The sequence below is a fragment of the Syngnathus floridae genome, chromosome 6, assembly GCF_059516105.1.
Source record: "Syngnathus floridae isolate MCC-2025c chromosome 6, RoL_Sflo_1.0, whole genome shotgun sequence".
In the NCBI taxonomy this organism is placed as follows: Eukaryota; Metazoa; Chordata; class Actinopteri; order Syngnathiformes; family Syngnathidae; genus Syngnathus; species Syngnathus floridae.
Window position 1 is genome coordinate 12,387,501 of NC_142418.1, and position 26,145 is coordinate 12,413,645.

At 39.4% G+C, this 26,145-nt stretch overlaps 1 long non-coding RNA gene across 1 annotated transcript; it reads left to right on the forward strand.

The window, feature by feature from the left end:
• The first annotated feature begins 12,225 nt into the window (after positions 1–12,225).
• On the forward strand, positions 12,226–17,493 carry LOC148396584 (uncharacterized). Its single transcript, XR_015858861.1, has 3 exons — positions 12,226–12,342; positions 12,540–12,585; positions 17,140–17,493. It is a non-coding gene; the product is annotated as an uncharacterized LOC148396584 (long non-coding RNA).
• Positions 17,494–26,145: the final 8,652 nt, after the last annotated feature.

Here is a 26,145-nt window from a genome sequence, read left to right on the forward strand (position 1 = left end):
GACGGCATGTCTTCAAACAACCAGTCAAACCAGAGACAAGTGGAGCAGTTTGCTCATGAAGAGTGGGTCATAATACCTGCTGAGAGGTATGGAAGTCTCATTGAAAGTTACAAAAATCAGCTAAAATTAGGGGTAAATCCTGTTTTGTTCATATATAAGCCGCACCGGACTATAAAATGCAGGTGTTTTAAATTAAATTTCCTTCTTTCTATTTACTGTATCACCGAAACAAATCCTCTTACAATACCATAAAAATCATGAAAAATCCTTAGAATAGCCGCACCAGACTATAAGCCATAGGGTTCAAAACTTGTGCCAAAAGTAGCGGCTTATTTTACAGAAATTACAGTAATTGCCTCATGTCCTTTGACCTTTGTCCTTTGTTCTTTTATGGCGAGATAGTGTAATTTGAAGCTATTTTATATAGACTCACTTTCATACAAGGCAAGTTCCGATGGATTGAGAACGACACGTCGACACGAAGAATAATGTGAACATTACAGTGGTCTTGAAAGACTGCTAATGGTCCTTTGAGCAATTATCCTTGACCAAAGGGTTTCTTTTAAATGTTGCAATTTTCCACATAATTTTCATTTTCCATAATAGCATGCTTATAATGTGCATGAATGACAAGCGTGAAAAGAACCATGGAAATGTGAATGGAGAGAAAAATGTGAAATTATCCACTTTAAAGTGGTTCACCTTGCAAATGTCTCTTGTAGAAAATGTGTTTACAATTTTGTCATCTTGTGTCTCAAAATTGCACGTGTGTGCCAAATGGGTCTGTGGTTGTACTTTTGCAACAATAAGCACAAGGAGATTAATTCAAAACAGAGTAACTGCTAATCTGTTAATTTGTTATTATACTGACCATAGAAACGCCCCGCTTCAGCTTTTAGCATCAACTTGTGAAGTAGACAAGAGACCACCATGAGTTCAAGCCCTGTTTTTTATGTGACATTACTTCCCTTCTTATTAATTTTACAGTTGTCATTGATTGTTGCTCAACTTTCTTAAATGCAGAAACTGTTCAGAAATATTGTAGGTTTGGTAAAATTGCGAGACTTTCATCTGTATGTGCGCGCAAAGGTGTTGGTGAAAAAATAAATGTTAAAAGTAAGCATAGTGCCCTTATTGCCTTCATTTGTTGAAATTATTTTCCCAAGAAGACATTTGAACACTGCATGTAAAAGAAGGAACACATTTACTGACTACTATAACTACAAGAACTCCAATATAAAAGGCACTTTATAAACATTATTCAACGCATCGAAACAAATACAAAGTATTTTGTTTTACCATTTCCTGCATATTTTCTTTTCACCATGTAATATAGTTATGTCTGGCATTTAACAAAAGCTTTTAACTTTTCTATAATGCCTAATTTCAGAGCACAGTGGGACATTTTAGCAATCATTTTTTCCCTGCAAGATTACAGTGATCATAAATGCATTACAGCAAACCAGTTTGGGGCCGTCTTGAGTGCACTGCTGGGCTGCGATGAGTGTGAGGGACGAGAAAAAGCTGCACCTTTCTGTCCTTTGCGGAGTTTGAATGTTCTCTTCATGTTTGCCATTTTTTTCTGCATACTTCAGAATTTCATCCCATTGCCCAAAAAAGGTTATTTGGTTAATCACAGACTTTTGTCATTAGCTGTAGTCCTCTGTTACAGACCAGCTTGTGGGGGAAACGGCAGTTGAGGCAAAAACCTGCGTCTTACAAAGAAATCCCGCTTCCTGATGATGTTGTGAGTAGGACATAAAAATGGCCAGTGACAATGAACAGTTTTCAAATTATGACATTTATTTGTATAAATATTATCTGTATACGTTTGACTAAACTTAAGTTTGGTAAATCACAAGCGATAATCACAGCTATTAACTTTTTTGCTTTAAATGTAAGCCAGAGATGCAAATAAAATTTGCAAAAAAAAAAAAAAGGATAACATTTCTGAGATGCAAACAAAATAAAATCCCTCCAGCGTCTCCTGGGTCATCCTCAAGGCCTCTTCCCAGGGCGGCATGCCTGGAACATCTCACCAGGGAACCGTCCAGGTGGCATCCTAACCAGATGTCCAACCCACCTCATCTGGCCCGGGATCTTTTTCTTTTGGTCATGACATACAGTTTGTGACCATAGATGAGGGTAGAAAAGTAGATTGACAGTAAATTGAGAACTTCAGCTCAGCTCGCTCTTCACCATTCTGCCCTCACTTGTGAACAAGACCCCAAGGTACTCGAACTCCAAGATACTTAGAGCAGGATCTCTTCCCTGACATGAGGAGTGCATTCCACCCTTTTACAACCGAACACCATAGTCTCAGATTTGGAGGTGCTAATTTTCATCCCAACCGCTTCACACTCGGCCGTGAACTGCTCCAGTGAGAGCTGGAGACACCTTTCCTTGTAACGTGCAATTGACCAAAATATTATATGATGAACTGAAATATTAGCAAGCAATTTTTTTATTTTGTGGTAACTGATTTGAAAAGTAGTTAGAAATCAAATTTGATGCCAATCAGAAACATTTAGGAGCAATTTCTGTTGCTCATTCTGTTGCTCGTTATTCAAGAAACGGTATATAGTATTACTAAAGTAGTTTACTAAACCTCTGAAAAGGCCGCACTCATTGTATTTGGTCCTTTATGCTACTTTATGAATCCGTTTTTCAGAATCGAAAATAAGCCAAAGAGGTAAGAAATTTTGAGCTTTCTTGTCACCCAAGGTCAGCCGTCCTCTCAATTAGGTTGGAAATAAAAGAAGCGAGGTCAGAGAATTCAGTATTTAGCCACAGTAAGGGAGGCCAAGCTCAAAGGGAGTGCTTAAAAAGAGGGCATGCAAGCTTGTTTTGCTCCACTTTCACGTCCCCCAATTCTGACAGAGTTAAATGGCCTTGGCGGGGGACTGAGCGGCTGTACACATTACAGCCAAGACTCAGCAGCGAAAGTCAAAGAAGGCCTGTAATTTCTGCCATTTCAGAATGTGAGCTGAAAATCAGAGTGATGGGCACTTTTCTATTATTATTCCTTTTGCAGAGTGCTGGCTGTAGGAAACAAGCAGCATTCGGAACATGTCCATCAGTCGCTGCAAGCATTCAGAAATTATATTTGTTATGCTGTCATCTACAGTTTGCAACACTGAAAAGCAAGCACAGAATTGCATGTTAAGGAAGGGAAAAAAATGCCATCTTGCACCTGTCCTCCTTCCATCCCGGTGTAGCCTGTCCTGGGTAACCATCGCTCACACTGTAAAATACTGTAAATTCCTTTCAGGGTGTTGCTTTGGTAACTCCTACATTGAATTTTTTGGAATTGACTTCAAATCAACAAGACAATCAACCATATTCATAGATGACATACATCAACCAGACATCCTTCTCAAACTATAACATTTATCATCCAAGGTTATCAGCTCTTGATTCATTAAAGGAGATAAGCATTTTCCACACATTTTGAAACAGTTTCTAGGCGTCACATATGTCTGTGACATAGCCTACTTTGGAAAATATACCCCGAGGATCAAGAATTACAGCACAATTTATACTTTGATTCTCTTATCTTGCTGAAAGCAGCCTGTTTGTGAGCCAGCCTTCATCTCACCTCACCAATAGCCAACACAGATTTCATTATTGTGCCACTAGCAAATGATTGAGCAAATGGATTATTTTTTCCAATGAGCTCATAAAAGATATACTTGTTTGATTTCACATCTGATGGGTACACATCTGATGGGTACACAGGATTCAGAGATCCAATTATTTCTATATGAAAGATAAACATGTTTTTTTAATCATGAATTATATTATTATTATTATTAATCATTAATTCATTCATTCGGTAGATATAATTATTATCCATTATGTATTTCCTTTTTAACACAAGTCAATTTTTTCTTTTAAGAAACAGTGGTGCCCTGAGATAGGTGTGACACAAAATACAAGTTTTTGAAGATTGAAGTCACCATTTGCTTGACTATCGTTACTATTTTATTTTATTTTTAATTTGATTGTGAGTAAACATTTAAGACACGAGCGCTGTATGGTGGTAATGAACTCAACTCACTTCAGAAGAAGCCACACTTTTGCAAATTGCAAACCATTCGTCTTAAAAAAGAACATTCAAGCTTTTTAATGCCTTTACCGTCAAAGTAAAAGAAAATTACATCTAGCGTAATCAAATCAACTACTACATAACGTTGCTTTAAAGGCTGCTAGCGACTAAATGCTCATCCATAATAGGGAACGGTCATTGATAAACTAACAGCACATTACCAAAGCTTCTGACTATTTGTGAAAAAACAAATTGTTTGTTTTGTCTTTGTTACTGCATTTCAGTCATCCGTTCTATCAAAAACAGCATACAGGAGTCAATAACAAAAGCTGGACAAAGACGTTACAAATATCCCATTGTGCTGCTCATTGGATAAAAAAGACAAAACATTCGCAACGCCAACAAATTGGGCACCATTTAAAGGTAATTAATTGTGCTTACCGCTTTTACAACAGAGAAGCCATCTAGCCACCATAGATTTTGGTTTTGCGTACCAGGGCAACTGAGGTCAACCTCTGGGACGAAGCAATGTTTTGGATAATACAATCGTTTATAAGATGAATGAATGTGACTTTTGTGTCTGTCTTTTTACTTTCTGTTCCAAGACAAGCAAACGCACAGGCTTTCACCCCCTATTGAAATGATTTTGTGAAATTACTATGGCATTACTAAAAGATGTCTTTGAAAACAGCTCTCCATGGTGCAGACGTTTCAGTCATGCTTATGAATAAAGACATCCAATAGAATAGGCAAAGCCTGTGCATATTAATACTATAATAGTTCATGTTGATGGACAAACTTGTTTACAGACAGAAAATAAATAATATGAAAGAGAGACGTGATTGTACAAGAGTCTAGTCAATAAAGACTAAGTGGATGATTGAGCTCTTGGGGTAAAAACATATATCTAGTATTTGGACTATTTTTTGTTTTGTGGAGCTAGAACATCAACTCTCCATTACCCATCATCACTTTTTTTCTTGATGTCTCTTACTTTCAATCCCTCCCTCCTTTTTTTCTCAGACCAGCCCATAGGTTTAAAGGCGAATGAGTTCTATGTGAGCACTAATTAAAATCACTGCTAGTTATCTGATCGGAACAGCAGTTCACATGGATGTGGAACTGCAAGCACCTGTGCTGCAGCATGGATCTACGTGTTTGGCATCTGTTCACCTAAGTATGTTTATATACACACCACTGTATCCTATGCGTGCGTGTGCATGCAAGTGTGTGTATGTGTGCGTGTGTGCATGTGCGCGTGTGCGTGTGTGTGTGTCCAAGGCTGCGACGTTGGACAGCTGCTCTCTCTCGGTGAACATAATGAATTACCTAAAAGCCGTTAAGCCAAACATGGCTGCACTGGCTGCTGGTTTACCTAAGGCTGATAGGACCATCTGCCCAGGTGACCCATTGCTCTTTAATGTTACGTAACCAGACTCTTATCTGCTTGGGTGGGGCCCCATTGCTGATTAAAAACATCAGGACTCCATCAATTACCTGGGTGCTTTTGTGCGTACATGCATGCGTGTGCATGTGCAGGTGAGCACCTAAAGGCTGCTTTTAAACTCAGTTTGACTTGGATTATGCAGTTCCATAGTTGACACCTTTCTGAGATCATCCACCTCAAAGGCAAATGTGTAGAAACCTTCATTCATTTGCACCCTAGGTCAATGGTGGTTTTCATCAGCAGCAGGCAGCTGTTGCAGACAAAAACAAAATAATTACCAATCAGCTAGCAACTAGCTGATGAACATAATGGAGCATTTAACAGCTAACAAGCCAGGTTTTTGCCTCAGGAGATGTGGTGAGGTAAAAATAAAGAGCAAAAACGAAAAAGGAATGCAAAGATCAGACTTGCAACAGAATGTATTAACTGTACCTCAGATAAATTCCTTAATGATTTTGAATGCTCAAAAGTTTATCATATACAAAATATTACTGTTTTCATACCAAGCTCAGATCAAGTTTAATGATTGGAATTTATACGTGTATATTTCGTTTTATTTCATTTCTTTTTTTTTTGAGAGTTCAGCATCTATGGCTTTATCATGGCCAATACAGACAGAAAAAGAAAACCAAACAACCAAATAATGACCAAACAAATAAATAGCTAAAATAAGTTTTTTGACATTAAGACATGCAAGTTCAAAACCATTAAAGGTGGGACCTTTTTTTTTCCAAAACTCAGCTGCATTTTCATATTCAGCGCAGAGCAAGTCAAAATATGCTCAATTGATAGAGAGCTATAACAAAATGTACAAAATGTACAAAGTTAACAAAATATTACTTGTTAATCTAGATTATAAATACATATATATATATATATATATATATATATATATATATATATATATATATATATATATATATATATATATATATATATATATATATATATATATATATATATATATGATACAATTTTGTAGAGTAAGTCTTCCCAGAACAGTGGAAGCTGTTATAACTACAAAGATGGGGACCAAATTCATGCCTTTGTCTTTATCACGTTCTGAAGGTGTAATAGCCAGGTGTTCCAATATTTTGGTCCATTATATCGTATTGTGGTACTCGGTATGTTACTCTGATGTACAAACACACATCTGTTCCTCAATACAGGGCTTCAGTGATGAAAAATGAAATAAAGATGTTTGTTTTGTTATTATATTATCCTACTAAATGACTATCGGCAATCATGCTTTAGCAAGTTCACCATGGCAGGATTATGGGCAATAAAACCTGTTTAAGTGTATATAATAAAAACTTTAAGTTTACTGATGAAGTCCGTGCAGGTAGACAAAACAGTAAATGTATGCATTTATCATTCATTGGCTTCCTTTGTGCACTTTCCACTATGTGTCATCTTTATTCAACCTCAGTTTTGGTGGCTTTATGTCAAGCTGCATCAGAAGTCGACTAACACAGTCAAATGGCACAATAATTTCACCTGCATGTCAGCTTGCTGTTTCACAACAGCACAGCCATATTAAACATGCACAATTTAAAAGGTAAAAATGTGAAACATCACTCTGCTGGCAGGCATTAGCAAAAGCTTGCTGTGTTTGTAGCTCCTGGGAAACCACTGATTGAAATATTTCATATCTGATTCTATTTCCCATTCAATTAACACTGCTTTGTTTTTGGCAAATTTTATCAAAAGAGCAGGCTAAACAAATTAAATAAAACATAGCCTCGTTTTCCAATTAGAGACACGTTATGTCTGACTTATTTTGTCACTCATTACAATTAATGCAATATTTAAATTATACATCTATACACTAGATGGTCACACATATTTGAGTTCAGTTCAAATCATCATTACACTTGACTGAGCAATAACTCAAAATCTAACACATGGCATGCTGCATGAGCCAAAAGAACAATCGCTAATATTTGGGGCAGATTCTAGTATTTGATCATTTCATTCCTGTGCCAATTCACCACAACACCACTATTTATCAATTGAGGGGCGGATACTGCAGGACAGCACACTTTGTGCATAAAGATTGCGAGTCTCCTCTTTCAAATCGTAGTAGTGTTGTAGTACCAAGACTTGCATGGTGTCACAGGCAGAGTACTAGAAAAAAGTAGTAGTAAAAAAAAAAAAAAAAAATACAAGAAGCTACAGCAACAACACATGTTACGATTGCCCACTCTTGTGCTAGTTGTTTTTATTGTGGTGAATAACTTAGGAGACATGAAACCAGTCACTTTCTACTTTCTAGATTTAGTTGCCTCTTTTTTATTGTTGCCTTTTACATCACGATCATGGAATTTGTGCTTCAACCAACCTGAGTGTCGACAACACGCATATAGATCTGTAATCATTAAAATTGAACTGGTGGAACAGGCTGTGATAGTTATCTGAGCAAGTTAACACAAAATCATACGTGTGTTTGTATACTGTATGTATATGTACTTATAGTGCCCCGATGGATCGCCACCTTCGTGGTGGGGCACTTTGCGCGTCTCCATGACCCCAAGAGCTATATGTCGGCGGGAGTCTTGTATTCCCAACAGGGTTACCCAAGCCGAACAGGTCGAAGCGTAGAGGCCAGACAAAGAGAAATCCAGTGCTTCGGGGATACACATATAGGCAGGTTTCCGAAAGACCGGATCTCTGGAAGTCCCGTGCGACTGCACTCACCTGAAGGTCGTCTTGAGCTTCTCGTGCCACTGGAATATGGTGGGTGTGGTCATGATTGTGGGGGAAGGAACTGTGCGCCCCATCCCCCACACAAGTCCACTCTTTGCGCAAGCATCAGCGTCTTCTATAAAGTCCTCTGGCGACAGGATAAAGCGACGGGGGCAGGTCAAGGATGTGACAGGAGGCTCCTAGCTTGAGTCCTGCACAGGGGCGGCGTAGGTGTGATGATCATTGGAAGATTGGGATTCAGGAACAAGATCTTTCTTCGGCAGCTGCCAATGTAACTGAGCAGCCCTATTGAGGGTCAATCAAGACACACAAAAATGAAATGTGCCACTACTGTTCATGGCTCGCTCTTAAAATCCATTATTGACCTTGACCTACATGTGTGTGAAAGGAATACATGTTGCAATAGTTCAAGTAAATCAAACCTCTCAGCAGTTGTATGCAAAGCATGCTCATTTCAAAAGTGGGGTAGACAACAACAAAACATTCAGCAGCACAATAGCATTTTCCACAATGGTTTCCTAGTTTGCTTCGTACAATGGTGCACAAAGCGCCTTCAAATTGCACACCTACTTAGGAAAATGAAGAGTATTTTCATGTTAGTATTTTCGTTTCACAGGAAATACAGTGGCAGTTTCTGCTATTTACTAACTGGGAATAATTAAAATAGTTTCATGCATTTGATTACAGCTCAAGCAATAATGTTGCTGCATATCTATCTATCTATCTATCTATCTATCTATCTATCTATCTATCTATCTATCTATCTATCTATCTATCTATCTATCTATCTATCTATCTATCTATCTATCTATCTATCTATCTATCTATCTATCTATCTATCTATCTATCTATCCATCCATCCATCCATCCATCCATCCATCCATCCATCCATCCATCCCAGAAATGCAAGCATCTTTCCCCTTGCTCACTCGAGAGGCTTTTCTAAGGACGAGTGCTTCTTGAAGGTGAAACAATATATTGCACATTTTGATTCAAGTCAAGTCAGTTTTATTCATATAGCCAATTAACTCATATAGTGCCAGCCCAGTTATAATTGATTGATTGTTTGATGTCTACAGTTGTCTATGGCAGTGAATGAGCTAACTGCTTCCATGTTTGGCTGGTTATGGCTGCGAGACTTCTACTGGTGGTTTGCTGTACACTTTCTGGACATTATTTCTGGCTCTTCTTCCATGAGCCAAAGTAGATTTTGTATTTAAATAGTGTTATTTTGTCATGTTTATTCCAAACTTGTTTCTTTTTGAATGTCTAACTCATGTAGTTATATAGCTTCCCAAGAGAAGGCAGTTTTAATAATTATTTGTTCCATCTCTATAAATATCTGTTTTTTAAATCAGTCCTAAACTTTGCGTAGTTACTTCAGCTTTTTGAAAATCAGCATGCGGAATCCAGAGAAAATAGAGACCTTGCTGATAAGCAGAGCACCGCGGTTGGTGTGAATTGACACGCGGACTCCAATTTTCTTTTTCTTGCTCCGTCTTTACGGAGCTCCTTCTGTATCTTTTTCGTAGTCAATGTGAACTGATCATAAGTATGTGCGCATGTCGTGAATGTTTTTAGTTACGGTTCTTTTCATCTTGCAAACAATTGCAAAGGCGTTCACCTGACATTCCCAAAAGGTTTAAATGGTTGCAAACAGTTTTTCTTTTCACCATCAAATTTTGAACACGTTCAACATTTCTTTGCGACAAGAAATGGCTGTTTGAAACCAGTAAGATTGTTGCCAAATGAACGAACCATGTGGGAAAAATAATATTTGCTCCATGCACACATACTTGCCAATCTTTGTCATCGGTGAGCTGGGAGATATGGAAGAATATACTTCATACTGCTGAACAGTATGTGCAGGTTACTCTACGCCTGTTGCTAGGGTACATACTTTGTTCATGTATCCGGCTGGTCCTCAAATTAGCGACCAACATTCTTACATACCTGTGTGAAAATAACATGTTCACGCAACCACAAGTTCCGTTGGATTAATCTCGCATGTACACTTAATCATGTATGCTTTAGGTTCTTGAGGTCTTCCTAACTACGAAGTCATTGTTCTCCATGTGACACATGGTTACATAAAAATGAATTTACACACACATGCACAACCAACACACAACACATCCACAACAGATAGGACCAAGTTCAAGTAAAAAGCAAGATTTTGCTGAGCTCAGTGTACGAAACTTTTTCTTTGCAATTAACTTAAAATCTCATGCACTGATTTGCATTTGTTACATTTATTAATTAAAACCTGCCTTTACTTTAGATTTTCTCCCACCTCCACCATGAATGCAACATTCTGGACACGAATGCATTCGACTTTAAGAAATCATGATGGAGAGCTGCACAACAAAAATTGAGCTAACAGTCGTGTTATATTTTTGCTTGTATGGTGTAAAAGTGATAATTTTGTCCATCTGCTACCCCCTGCCGAGGCTCGGGGCATGGACGCCGACTTCTCTGAAAGAAGTAAGGGTGTGTGTCATGAGTAATGACGAATCTGCTGTTCATGTTCTGACAGATACATGTAGTACATTCATCATTGATTCCAACCACCTATGGCACACCATGGTAACTATGAGCAATTATCAAGAATGAAGTGGGATCTACAATGTCCTCCATAATTATTAGCACTCCTGATTGAGATGTGTTAAAAGCCCTGAAATAAACTCATTATGCAAAAACATTTTTTTTTATATATGAAAATTACCCAGTAGAAATGGTTCACCAGACATTTCATCAGAATCAAGCTCGTTCCATTGCTATTTCAGTCCCTAGACCTCAACACAATCAAAAACCTGTGGAGAGGTGGAAGAGGAGAGGAATGGTTGAACATCTCTTTCTCTTTTCTTACATCTTGTTAAAACATTGTAGCAGAAGATGAGGCGCTGTTCTGTGGGAAAAGGTAGTACGTGTTAACATCAGGGGGGCTAATTCATTTGATGTAATTTTTTTTTTTTTTAATTTGAGACTTTTAATGTGGGCAGCACGGTGGGGCACTGGTTAGCACGTTGCCTCACAGGTCACAGGTATGGGGTTTGACTCTTCCTGTTGCAAGTTCTCACCGTGCCTGCGTGGGTTTCCTTCTAAAACAAGCTAAGGTGAATTGGGCACTCTGAATTATCCTTAGGTGTGCCTGTGAGTATGAATGTTTGCTTGTCTATGTGTGCCCTGCGATTGGCTGGTAACCAGTTCAGGGTGTCCCTCGCCTCGCGCTCAAAGACAACTGGGACAGGCTCCAGTGCACCCGCGACCCTCGTAAGAAGTCGTTCGGATAATGAATGGATTCTTTATGCACATACTATATTCAAGGTGGGATTTTTCTCTTTTTTGTTAAATTTGGTCCTATAATATTTGAGGATAAATGGATTTCTTAGAAGCTAAAAAACACATCTTAAAGGGTGGCAATTATGGAGGCCAGAGAAGAACAATTAAATGTTTTTCCACTCGATGGCAGACGGTAGAAATTACCTGTGCAAAATATCCACCTATTGCCATTCGTACAACTAAATTATAGCTTTGCATTCAGTTTTGGTGGCAAAATTTCAAATGAATTTAGAATTGAGACAAGCTGATTATTAAATCATTATTGTCTTTATTTCATTTCGTGATGTGAGGTGAAGTTTTTCTAATGTAATCTTCCAATAAAGCTTGGATGAAAACTGATTTCAATCACGTGCCCACAAGTGTAGAGATGATGAAAAGGTGGTGAATGTGATGTGAAAAACAAATTGTGTTGTTTTAGTCCCCAAATTATTTAATTTTCGTTAGTGCATCTCAAAAAGGGGAAGGAAAGAAGTCCTTTAAAGCTCACCCTGCCTCACAGATTTTTTTTTTTTTTTCTGCTGCGCTCTTTCACTCCCTCGTCGCCCTTTTTGTTGAGCTAATAATGCCATGATAATTTCTTTGATATTTCAAACCAAGTAGGGTGCGGGTTGGTGGTGGGATGTGGGGGCTGGACGTGACATTGGCAGTGACGTCATGTCCCGCTAAAGCTGACAGACCTCCCATTGGGTCGGGGGAAGCTTTTTAAAGGAGCGGGCATGTTTCGCAGGTTCTACTTCTGACGGCTCTCCTCGCTTCAGCGGGGGGACTTTGCGGCGGCTTTCGGACTGTCAATCATGAGGTGAGACTTAATGCGGATTTGACATGCAAGCGCCTCGGGAAATGAACGCGTAGAAAGCGAAAAGAGGTTTAATCGAAAGGGGCGCTAGTTGGATCAGAAATAAAACATGACATGTATAGCTATGGATAATATACGTTGATGTTTGTAATAATTTGTCTTTCCTTGACTGCAGTTTCTTTTTGTCTCCCTCGCTTTAGACGTGATGAAGACGAGGAGGCGCTCCACCTAACAAGATATCAACAGGTATTTGGAGCAACTCAAAATAGATGGCGCACTGCAAACACATGCATGCGCGTGACACTTAGGTGGCAATGGTACTTACAGGCTGTATTGATCTCACTAACGGTGGGCACCTCAATTAGCAATAATGGCAACATAGTGATTAGATTGAGAAAAGCTCTCCTGCAGACCCAAGCAGAGTGCAACCTGCTGGTGACCTGTAATGGATTAGCAGCAGCCTCTTTGGGCACCCTGGGGTCAAATGACACCCGCTCAATATATTATTACCCCCCACCACCATCACCACCACCACTCTTTTTGAAATAATAACATTGCAGCCCTGCTTTCAAATAAATGGTTCAGATCTACTCCTGAGAGAGGAGGAACATGCTGCGTGAATATAACTGCAGAGAATCTCACATAAGGGTGCATTGGCTGTGATTGACCCGCGCTGCAAATACTGAAATGAATGTCTATTTTAGTCCTGATGAAATTACAGCTTTTCTGAAAGTCAGACGCGGCGGCGGCGGCGCATGTTTACCCAGTAGACAGGAGGAGAGTGTGAATTGACATTTCAGAACCACGGAGGGAGGGACAGCTCCTCACAGCTGGCCAGATGTCTCACAGCAATAAGAGTGAATGTAAACAAAATACACTTGATTTTCAACACATAGACAGCTTATAATGCCAAAACAACTCATTCATACACGTTCATTGGGTAGAAAGAAAGACTTGAAGTGATTGCAGGCTAGTGATGACAGCTTGAGAGGTGTGAAGATGTACCATGCATATTATTTATTTTGTCAAAGACCCAAATCAGTGGGCGTGAATAGCAACTGGGGACTTATCAGTGACCGGCTGTCACCTTCTGGAAGGGTCAGAGGTGTTAGAATGGAAGCTTGTGCTGTGACACTTGTTCCTATTTACATAATAATAACCCCCAAACCTCCTCAACATGTGCATGAGCACATTGTGAGGCTTAAGTAGGCCACATCCAAAACACGCATCCTGCTTATATACGGCACACACAAACACAGATGCAGCACCTACAACGTGCCTCCCTGAGAGACATTCTGTGCCAACAGGTGTTCAAACAGGCCATGTAGTACATTCTCCCAATTATTTCAATTACCTGGTTACCTTTCTAAAATGTGCAACTGCTTTGATGGACAGGAATAGTAGAGAAAAAAACAGCAGGAGAGCGAGAGCAAAAGAGAGGTAGCAAAAGTCTTCATTTTTGACAAGCTCAAAGAAATAAAATCATGCCAGTTCAAGCTAAATTTCATACCTGCTCCACTTGTTGTCCTGAGTCATTATCAGCTTTGGAGGAGCGGGTTGAAGGTACTTTTCTTTTTCAAAGTTCAACAGTAATGGATTTTCTTTTCTTTCCCAGGAAAAAAAATGTGTTTTTTTTATCAAACCCCCTCCATGGGAACGCTGGAGCAATTGGTGCATTCTAGTTAAATGGTTGTTTTGTGCTTGCAGATGCATGGCATACTGATTAGAAAGGGTGCAGCCTTTAAAGACAGCACAGTGGAGAGAGCAAATGTGAACGCTAGAATGAAAAAGCGATTAACGCTGCAGGTGATGGTTATTACAGATTAATCTGCAGATTATTTTCATGATTAATTGATTGCTCGGTGAGGCGTCGAGAAAAAACACATACATCACAATCGGGCTCGAATGTATTTGTCTTACGGTGACATGATTGTAATTTTACTTTAATGAAATCCACATTTAACCCTTTTTTTTTCTCCGCACACACAAGTAAAATTCCTGATTTGACAATTGAAAGCCATTATACGTGTTGTCAATTAATTGGAATCAAGTAATTGAGCAAAATGTTTACTATTATGGTTGCAGTCGGGTAAAAGTGCATGCATGTTTAAAAATGAGAAACGATCGTGCGTTTGAGGCCAGTTCGTCTGTTGATGGTGGAAGCGGTTTGACCAGTGTAGAAAACACATACACATTTTCTTATTCAATCGTGATGAGGGAACATGTTGATTTGACGAATGATTGAGCTGTCACACTTACTGGAGAGCGGAGGGCAATCATCGCGGCGGCCGTCTTATCAGGGACCGAGAAGCAGAACAAAAAGATAACAGGGTGCCATAAAGTGTGACAGGGGAGAGTGACACGTCAGCTTCGTCGCTTGCGTTTGTGTGGACGCGCACAAGAAGTGAGCATGCGAGATTTGTGCCATGCCGAGGACGAAATGTTTGTGGCAGCTGTCGGCCTTGTTTGAACAACAATCACAATCAGCCACAGAAGAAGAAGCTGAGCGTGTGGTTGTGACAGTGCTGGTGGGGGATGATGCCATCGCCGCCACTACCCCCCTCCCACACACACACACACACACACACACACACACACACACACACACACACACACACACACACGCACACATACACTCCCGGCACCACTTCTACCGTCTTCCTCTCTAACCTGGTGTTGCCACCGCCTTTGCTCCTTCAGCTACTGACATTCACCGCAGCTAAGGCATGAACAGGATGGAAACTCTTCCACTTCACCTTCCCAGCAAAGTTATTTGCGTCCCTCTTTGCTTTTTTGTTCTTGTGCGGCCGTTTCTCTCAAATAAGCTTGGCACTGTGTACAAAACAAGTATTCAGACAACAATTAAGAGGAAAAAGTAGCACAAAATAACATTGGTCACCATTCCAACATTTTTTTTTTAAATCAGGGATGAGAGTTAACTTTTCAAGATGATTTTTGTTTGCGCTGAGATTATTGAACGATAATGATAATAATAATACTACTACTAATAATAATAAGCATTATAGAGGGATAGATTATTTCATGCCTGTGCTTTTGACCAGTGTAATCATACATTTTGTCAAATATGGGTTTTCAATCTAAGCTTTCCACATGTATTTGTCCAAGTACGAAGAGTTTAGGTATAACAACATATTTGGGCACCAACAACCTAGGCTACATATAAATATATTAATAGATAGAAGCAAATTTGTATTTATTCTATTTATTAATAGAAGCAAAATAGTATCAGAAAAAATATCCTACCCGTACGTACGTGAGATTCGAAATATAAATATATTCTAAATATTTCAATATATTTCCACCAAGGATGACAGACCCTATACATATAGGGTCTGTGCACAAATATGTCTTCATAATTAATTAATCATTTGTTTCTTTTTTTGTGGTTATATTTTATCTTGTCTTTTTTTTCATCCTTTTTGGACTAGTTTAGTGGTACTGCCCCTCCCCACCAAAAAAATCACAAGGGGTATAAATCGTCGGAAAAATGTTGAGCCACTGACTTGCAGATAAATGAATCTAGACCGGATTATTTTTTCTTCGTCACATTTTTTTGCTCTGATAGGCAGAGTAGTTTATAAGGCTGTAATTGTACCATTCTTAAATCAATTCAAGACGCTCTATTTTTTATTGATGGAAACAACATGACATGATTTCTCAGGCTCCTCTAGCTACGTATATAGTATAGTGTTATACAAAACGAGGAAGCAGGCAAGAATAAAGTGCGAGTGAGAATTTTTGAAATGTTATTGACACCTTATACTGACTGAATTCATGCATTTCCCTGACTGAGACTCTCCACACTGATCCAAGTTTATTAACACAATAATATTGCCGTCACTGCTGCATACGATATTAAAAGTATTGACACTGGCGTCTGCCCCAATGCAAAATCTCCAGAGACCAATGGGCACATTTTAATGTAATGCAACTTAACCTTTGCTGTATGACTCTGAGGAATATATGTAATATTTCTTGGCATCCCCCCGGCATTGACTTCCCCTTCCTCGTGACCTCCCCTCTTTTTTGCCACTCACCCATCCGCCGCACCTTCACCTTTGTTCCCCTCACTTTATTCTTGCTGGTTTTTCACGTCGCTTCCCTTTCCCTTGCCTGCTTGGAGTGCAACCTTAACCCAATGTTTGATGTGGCCTTATTGAAAGTAGATGGGAAGCCTTGGGAGGGTTGGTAGGGACCCTTGGATGGAAAGAGAAGAAAGGAGGAATTGAAGAAGAAGGGGGTGGGTAGCAACAAGCATCCTAATGGGAATTACATGTCAAGCTCTGTCTGTTTAATCTTGATGGAAAAACAAAATCACAGTCTCTACAGCAATCCTGTTCTGACGACTTTATTCTTAATTCTCGATGTGTGAGTAATGCCTCATTCAATTCAATCCAGTATCTAGAAAATCTCTCCATATCAACATTTCTGTCTCAACAACAATGTTTATTACTGTGGGTCTAATTTGCAATAGTGTAAAACTGCATCGCATCATACCAAGAGCAGTTTCTATTTTTTTGATCGCTTGCAAAACACAGAGATACTTGAATGCTATTTGCAAATTTCTAAAAAAGGTTTTTACTACTTACCTTCACACCTATAAAAAAATTAAATAATTATTACATAACATGGTGTATGAATGTCGTACGAAGATTGTTGTGCAAAGATTGCTCTGAATTGAAAATAATTTTTACCTTAATTAGCTACAGACAGAAATAGCAATTTCTTGAGACAAGTTTGATTTATGAGTAACCACAACTCTTACTTTGGCACTCACAGGTCAAGGCTGACTTCCATTGCGACTTCCTTGTCCACCTTCTCGCTGTGAGTAACTCTCAGCATGTTCGTCATCTGGTGCCTCATTCTCCTCCACACGGCGTTACGTTCTTTCTCCAACTCGATTGGAGTTTGCCATTGTGAATGCAATGCAGTTTTATTTTCTATGAATGTGAGACTTTTTTTGTGTGCAATTTTACTCATGCGCCTGCAGGTTTGAAACATGTCTTGCATTTGTTTTGTGATCCCGGATTGTGTGTACGTGTGAGTGTTGGTGTGTGTGTAGTCAGTATGTCAGTGTGTGTTTGATACTCCAGTCCTTGTCAATAGCGCCCTATGCATCTGTCCCATATTGTGGTCGGCATGGTTACTGGTGTCACTTATCATAGAGGGTCACAGCAGATCAAACAGGTGTTCATCTCCATGATGTCTTTCCTCAACAACCGTTGCTAGGAACCTTTGTGGCAAATCATTGGTGAAAGGCAGCAGGCATGCAAAAATTATTGTCTTGATGTCCTTGATAGTTTGCACTCAGGGATGCAGGCAACTTGTTTTTCACTAATGCCACATTTTTATATTTGTTTTGTCGGAAATGTACGTATTCGATGAGCAAAATAATTCTCATCCAAAATACAGGATACTTCTTATTCACCTGAAGGTAAAAAATGTACTGTATGCAAAATTATCTCTATTTATTAATGCACATTTGCTTTATAAGCAAACCTTTAGGGTTTTTTGGTGGGGCTATTTATGTATAATTGTTGTCAATTACACATGACAGATGAGCAAGCACTTTTTTAAATAAGTTTTCACTAACCAACCGGAGCATTAGGTAAAACTATCAACAGTAGATTTAGACATCTTAATTTCGTTTTTGAGGGGAAGAAAAGTATCAAATAAATGAAATAAAGCTAAATGTATTTTAGCAGTGCATTTGAAAGTTGCAGAAAATGGAAAAATAAAACAATAAATTAATAAAAAAAGACAGAGAAAGTGTTCTGCATTATTTAAAAAAATATTTAGTAATTTCATCACCCACCAAATAATTATTCCCATTATTTAAAAAAAAAAATCAAAAAACCTAAAAAATAAATACATTCATATATATATTTTTAAGAGGCTGACTATATTAAAAAGTAAACAGTTTTAACAGCTGTTTCTTCCCCACTTTCCTTTTTCAAAGTAAATAGGCTACATTTACTTTGCAAATGGCCAAAATAGCTCACGTAAAATAGTGCTGTCACAGTAACAACATACAAAGTTTGACATTTACAATATTAAAATTCTGTCACTTTGAGGATTAGCTCATTTGAGAGATGCAGTGCACAAAATCTCTGAGGCTGGATGGCACAAGTGCGGTGAATTCAGTCAAGCACATGAAAATAAAACGGCTTTCTCGTCTTATTTCCCCTTGCAGTATTTACAAGAAAATGAATATTGACACAAGGCCCCTCATTGTGTTCAGTCAGGTGTTCAGTGTACAAGTAGCCTCGTAAATGCATATTGACAAGAGCCAGTTGGTGTCTTATCGAGTGCAACCCTGAGCACATCCCAGAGGAGCCTGTGAGACTGTTCTGTCATTCTTGCTTGGCGTTCTTTTTTTTTGTCCTTTCCCACTTCCTTTTCCTCTCTGCCATGCTTTCACCATCTCCAGATGTCTCAGCTGCAGTCCTCTTGTAGCACCTTTCTTTTCTCTCACCAACACTCCCCCATTTCTCGCATGTCTCGCTAATTCCACCACCCTTACAAAGAAAGCCTCCTCTCTTGCTTCTCCCCGCCTCCCGGCATTATTTTATTTTCGGTCCCGTTCTTAACGTGGCCTCTCGGGAGCTCTGCCCGCCGCCCCGTCTCATCTTTGTTCGCCTCAAGCAATACGAGGCCATTCTGCACTCTTGCCGCTGTGTTTGACTATGCTCACCTCCCATCTCTCCTTCCCCCGTGGCGAGCCCTCACCTCACGCTGCCGTGCACACGATGCTCCTATAGCGAAAGGTGGAAGGTCCACTTGTTTTCTCTCTTCTTCCACTCACTGATTAGCCAAGATGAGTAGAGATCACAGAGCTTTTCTTTCACCTTTTGAAAAGATAGGGTTAAAGATAGAAGTGTTTTTTTCTTGTTTCAACTCTCAGAAAAATGATGCACATCAAAAATCAGTGCACGATACATAGTTTGAAAGGTAATACATTTTACGGAATGTAGACACCCCTGTTTCGGACAATCTTGTCTTTTCGATGAAAAATATCAGAGTAGGAGCCTGTTGTCTTTGACGCTAAACACTGCATGTAGCAAAGTGAAGGTATAATGGTACATACAGCAAACTGCCACATATTCACGCTTCGGCATTCACAGATTCATATTCCTTGTTATTCATACTAAACCGCTGCTTATTCACTAATTATCGATCATCCACTTAATTGCTTTTTTTCGACATGGCAATTACAATGAGCAATTATTGCACTACAATTATTTGTTGATTTTTGCTATTCATGGTTAGGTCACTTGTTGAATAGTGAGGGTCCACTTTGCCGCTTTTTTTTATTATTAATTTTGTGTCCTAATTTCTCAAGAGAATGTGACAAGCCTATGTGCTGTCTCACACCTCATTGGTTGGTTTTATGAGAATGTAAGGATTGATACTACATTGATTTGTGTGACCATGTACAGTGGACCCTAGCAAATTTGTAGTTCAGTATGCGCTGATTGATCTATTTGTTTAAAAAAAAAAGTATGCAAATAATTCCACCTCCATAACGCCGCTTACACTCCAGACAGCCTTGCCAATAAGTGAAATGCGCAATATAGAATTACGCTAGTAAAATACTCCCTAGTTATATTTTCATAACATTTATGGCACTTAATTTTCAAAGTGTGTGAGTGGGGGGGGGGTGCTAGGGTGCTCGGGTTGACCCCCCCACCCCCTTACTGCCTGTTTCGTTTTTGTTATGTTTTGTTGTATGCTGCAGCCAAATTAGAATCCGAATGAGACTGGACTTCAATAACAATAAAAATCAAGGTCGTAGATAAGGCTGAATTTAAAGAGATGTGATCATATGAGAAATAGTAAGTGATAACACTGTTGCTCACAATCTTAATTATTGGCCCACCGCATGTTTGGCATCCCTAATAATGCAAGATGTAGAGTTTAACCACCAACTGGCAGACACTATAATAAAAGAGTTTAAAATGGGATTTCATATAATAAGCTACAGCTAATTAATCATTCTACAGGGGGTGGTTTCTTTGTACTTAATTATGAAGATAATTTATTTGCCAGCCAGTTTAAAACACAGATATATGAAAAAAATATTTAGTTGCAGAACTTGAATTGAACATTGAATTGTTTAAATTGAATTGTTTGAATGAATCATTACCGAATTGATTTTAATGGTGGTATGGAAGGAATGGAAGAAAGAGAAATGTGTTATGTCGCCAAGTGAATAATAAAAACGTGTCAGATTGGATGAGGAAGGCAGACGCTCTTCAGAGAATTTCATTTTCTAATTCTCTGACAGACGCAGAGGGGGAGCAGAACACATGTACCTCTCCCTCACACGCACCAATTACCACAATGAGCAAATGAAAGGCTGTTTCCCATCAGGCTGCCGTAGGGGGGTCGAGAGAGAGGAGAGTGTAGCCACACAAGAGGAGACATACATAATTGTCCTGCTCTTGACACACACACACACACGCACACACACACGCACACCCACCCACACACACTGAATGCATAGAACCACTTTATTTTTTACCGTAATCATCAATCAAGCTTTATTTCGCTTGGTGTACATTTTTTTTTTTTTTTAACATGATGCACCTATAATTTTGGAGCTGTAACTGTCTTTTTGTTCATGTGGAGTCGCTAGTTCAGAAACACTTAATTGCAACGTGGAATTTCATTTCCACTTCTCAACATATGAAGTACATGAGGTATTTTCACATTTTAAATGCATACATACCAGTTGGACTTTTTCTTGTGATGGAGAGAAAATCAATGATGTCATGACATCTTTTAAGATCACATCAGTAACTAAACTTTGAAAATCATTGTGCTGATGTGACGTCACAACAATAAAGGAATATTAGACCAGTTAAAAAAAAAAAAAATTGCAAGAATATCGTTGTATTACAGGAAAACTGTTTATGACTGTTATCATCATTTTTCTCTTCAGTGAGGGCACATCACATACTCACCCACACATTTGCCTGACAAGTGTATTCAAACACGCTTTAAAATATTTATTTACTCGAGTCATAGATCATAGTTCCTTTCTATTGCATCTCACCGTCTAAAGATGAATTGCCAATCCGTAGGGAACGGTATTTTCCAAAGCTATCCTCTAAATGTAACTGTACATGTGAAAGGTGCAGAGCCGTCCTGACTTGATGTTCTCAGTGCGGCACAATGTCTCTGCAGGTTAATTGAAGTCAACCACAGGGCCCTGCTAATGATCAGCCTACAGCGTCATCTTTCTGTCCGCTGTGCACTGTGGTATTTAGAGAGCACCTGAATCTTAAGTTAAGATGAGCCAGACGATGTGTAATGAGGAGAAAAAAAAAAAAGGGGGGGGGGGCAGGACATGAGGAGACTAAGACGGGAAGGGAAGAAAGGATGCGGGGCCAATGATGTTACACTAACGACCCAGGTGATGAAGTGACCAGCACGCTGCGCAGGAAGTACTTTGGTACAACTCTGCTCACTTCCGCTCAGTGGTCATTATACCTCCCGCTGCTCCTAATTCAACACTGGAGAATGCATCGGAGCAGGAGGTTGCGGCGCCGGAACTGTGGGTGAGGTGAGAGGTGAACAAAGGGGAGATGAAGGCTCCTTAGGGGGAGAGCAGGGTGTGAAGATTGAAGGGGGGAGGAGAGACAAATGAGTGAAAGCAAAAAATACTACGAGTAGTTAAAGGAAAAAAGGGGGATGCTGCGGATAAAAGGGCTTTACCTTTCTTGTTGCCAAAAATTGCAGGAGCAGGTGTGTATAAAAAGATGCATGGCAGGGATGGACTTTATGTTTCTTGTCAGTGTGGGACTTACGCATGACAATATGACCAAGTATATTTCAGACAGCCTATTCAGATTATGAAATTGCACATGAGATTATAATGTGGAATTTGCAGTAGAATTTGTTTTGTCGGGCTGTAGTCTTAATGCACATTTTTCAAGGGCTACCGTTTTCAGTGTACATATAGGCTTGCTAAATAAACCATTTAAAGTAACAGTGATTCTATCCATTTACAGTGTTGTTTAAACAGCCACACAAGTGTAACGCACTCGCTCCATCCTCACTATTCCGGGCTGCTGCCACGTCTGACCTTCTGGCATTTCTGTTTACGAGTCCCGTAAGCCGGTGGTCAGCCCCTCCTGATAAACACTTCGACCCGCAGTCACTTGATGTTCTCTTTGAATGCCAGAGTCAATCTTGAACTGGTAATAGGAAAACGTATTTGGAGGGTCAACTTTGAGGCCATTGTTTTATTAGGTTTAGTAAAACAATATTAAGAGATATGTAAAATCCCCGCAAAATGGAATAACCTGATTTATAGTTTAATTAAAAGAACTACATATTCCCTTTTCCAAATTGGATATTTTTTGCTTTAGAAAGCCAACTATCATTGCTCCCTTTTTACATAAAAGACAGGCTTTCAGCTAACTACCTAGCCAGATAAATGGACAGACGGACGGACAGACAAATAGAGCGAGAGAGAGAGAGCGAGAGAGAGAGATGTTCTGTCGTTCCGAACACCCCATTTTCCCTGTATAAGCTATTAGAATTCCTGATCATGAACAAATAGCTAATGAGATGATTTGCATGAGACATATATGGAGAATGACTTACAAAGCACAAGATGGACCGTGATAAAGGAGCCCTCTCCCCCGCCTCCTCAAGCTCTCCATATAAGAATTACATTTCACTAACTAGCCTTGCCAAGCTAATTGAACATTAGTCTAATATGGAACATTACCAGAAGAGAAATGGAAGCCCAGTGTCCTTGAACACTCTGTAAGCTTCATTGTGAATGCAATCCTGCCTTCTCCCAGTTATTTGGCTCTTTGGAGTGAAAGGGCCTTCCTCAAAAAGTGAAGAGCATAATTTAGTCAGCTCTAATGACACACAACTATTCAGCAGGCAGCCAAATAATTGTTTGACCTAGGCTGGAAAAAGAATAGTCAGAAACTCTCACCCTTCAAGCTTTTCTTCATACTCATTTCAGAGTACATGCAGTGATCCAAGTCCTCTCTGGCAAACCAAGACTCAGTTATTTCAACCATCGGGGTGACCCCAACACCCCTCTTTTTTTATTTTTAAATGTGAAAATTAGAAGCACACTGGATTTGGAGCTCAATTTCAATGTGACATTTTTGCGAGCGTGTGCGTGGCTTTAACCAGAAAGGACCTTCAACTTAAGTCACTGGCTCATAATAATGAAAAGCAGGGAGCACCTCAGCAGGCAGAAGGAGAGCGGGAACAAGAGGAGAGTTTAAGTAGCGCACAAGGCGACAAGGGAAAAAAGAATAGGAGCTGAGCATTGGTCTAATGAACTATGGCGAGCCGCGGGCTGTCACTCTCCTCCTCCGTGGAGAATGTGAGCACATTGTCGGCCCGGCATTGTGCGAGCTAACTCAGGCAGCCAGCGCCCCGTAGAGCATCAATGGCTGCAGTAACTTAAACTTGGTGCCGGCACAAGCTGTCACTCCGAGTATTGTTGGCTCTGACAGCACCTCTGATGAGGGCATTGTACAGAGACAGACTCGGAACACGACATGGCGCAATGCGTAGGCTGCTCGTGTTTACCACTGTGATGAAAATTTGGATGTAAAGCTGCGGGTGCTACGAGAATATTTTACACGTTCTGACTCGCAGAATGGCAGATTGATATGCGGTCTGTTTGACTTTGAAGAAACACTGAGAATAGTCTTTTCATTTTCAGTTGGAATTCTATTTCTGATCATGTCTGATTATATTGCTTGACTCAAAAAGTAGTGTCAACAATGTGACCTTTTGATTGCTCGCTCTCTTTATGTGACATTAAAAACAGCAACTTTTAGTATCAAATCTTATTTGTGATTTTTTTTAATGAAAGAAATTGGGGCCAGGGTTCTATTTCTCATACACCAATCATTTTTTGAATTGTGTAAATCACACAAAAAGCTAAAATTCCTTTTTTTTATGGGTTGAGAACAATATTTTCTGAGTGGTTTGTAGTGGAAAGATGTGTAGTTACATTCAAAATAAAATACACTGAGTATTTTCAGCAAAATGTGTGAGGAAAAAAAAATGTAGTTTACTTTGTAACCCACGAGCATCATTTAGAATGAAGAGGTTATGTTGTGTTTTCGAAGCCGGGTAAGAGAATACTCTGATTTCAGACTTCACTAATAATTCTCAGAGATTTTAAGGGAGATTTTAAGCGAGCGACAGACAGACAGACAGACAGACGAACATAAATGACTACAAATTCCTCAAATATGAATTGTAATGATTTCCTTCCTCTAGTTCAGCTAAGTTGTATTTACTTTGTGCTTCTTCAAGGCACTTTCAATATGGTGCAGGTCCAGTACTGCACTAAAAGGCAACGGATCCCCGCACGAGCAAGCACTTTGGTGATGGAGGCCAGGAAAAAGGAAGAAACCTTGAACAGCATGGGGTGGCATGTCTCAGATTTATAAAGTGTGTGTGGAGTGTCTGACGGCAAACACTGGCTGTGACGAGAATGCAAAAAAAGTCACAGACATTAGACATAACAAACATGATTTAAAATGCCCACTGCTCCAATTCATTTAAGGGAAAAAAAGTGTCGTTCCCCCCCGTCCCTCACCCCCATGAAAAGTAATAAGGTAGTTGGGCCAAATGTGTGGTGCGAGGCAGTTATCGCCGCTATTTACGATGAAGAGAAATAGAAAACCAGCCGAGAGGTCAGCCAGCCAGACGTAAGCTGGTGTTATTAACAGGAAATAGGAAGGAGCTGACATGTTCATCCATAACTAGCCATTAGCATTCATTGACAGGAGATTTGGCATTCACAACACAGCCTCAACTGCAAAATTGGGGTGATGTTTGTCCTGAATGGCAAACAACAGGAAAGCAGTTACCTCATTGCGGGATTCCCATCATTTGTACTTTGCCTTTTACTTGCTTTTCCTCCATGCTTCATATGCTTTGATTCATTCAGTTCACTATCAAGTCTTCATTTCATCATGTTTAATTTTCCTAGCTTCTCTCAAAATAAAATTGCAAATTTTTCAACAAGGATAACATTCAACGAATCAGGAAACCCCAAACTTTCATGATTCAACAAATCAGGTGACCCCAAACTTTTGAATGGTAGCGCATAATATACTAAAGTGTGTTTTTGTGTACGGACCTCTCACCATGCTGTAGCTCATCTTGTTGGATTTGAATTTGATTCAAGGTAAGACTAAAGTTTGTGCACAGTGTGTAGTGCTTGCATACGCAGTGGATAGTAAAAGTCTACACACACACGCACACAATAGGCAAATCTGTTCAAATACCAGATTTTAGGGGTCTTAGATAAATCATTAAACCTTTTCCACCATTGAAGTGACCAGTACATTTCTATGTGAAAAAAACTGAACACAATCGCATCTCCAGTTTAAAAAATGTGTGCACATTTGTGCAACAATATTTTGTCATATGTTCAGTTGTACTTCTCCTTACTTCTTCTTAAAGGTTAAATTAAGATTTGAATGGAGTTGTACGGGTTATTGGTCACGAGTGGTGGAATGAGGTTTGACATTATTTCTCTTGGTCTCATTTTTAATTCAGGCTATTGAACAGGGGTGTGTATACTTTTTATACTATCATGTTTAGATGTAAATATACACAAATGTGTGCCTCCATTTTAAAAGTTAGAACCCATCAATTCATTTTCAACACTGCTTATCCTGGTCAGGGTCACGGGTACATTAAGAATATGCAAACAAGTAACTAAATAAGACTACCGTTTTGTGGTTTGCAAATTCCACCTATTTAATCTCTTAAACAGGG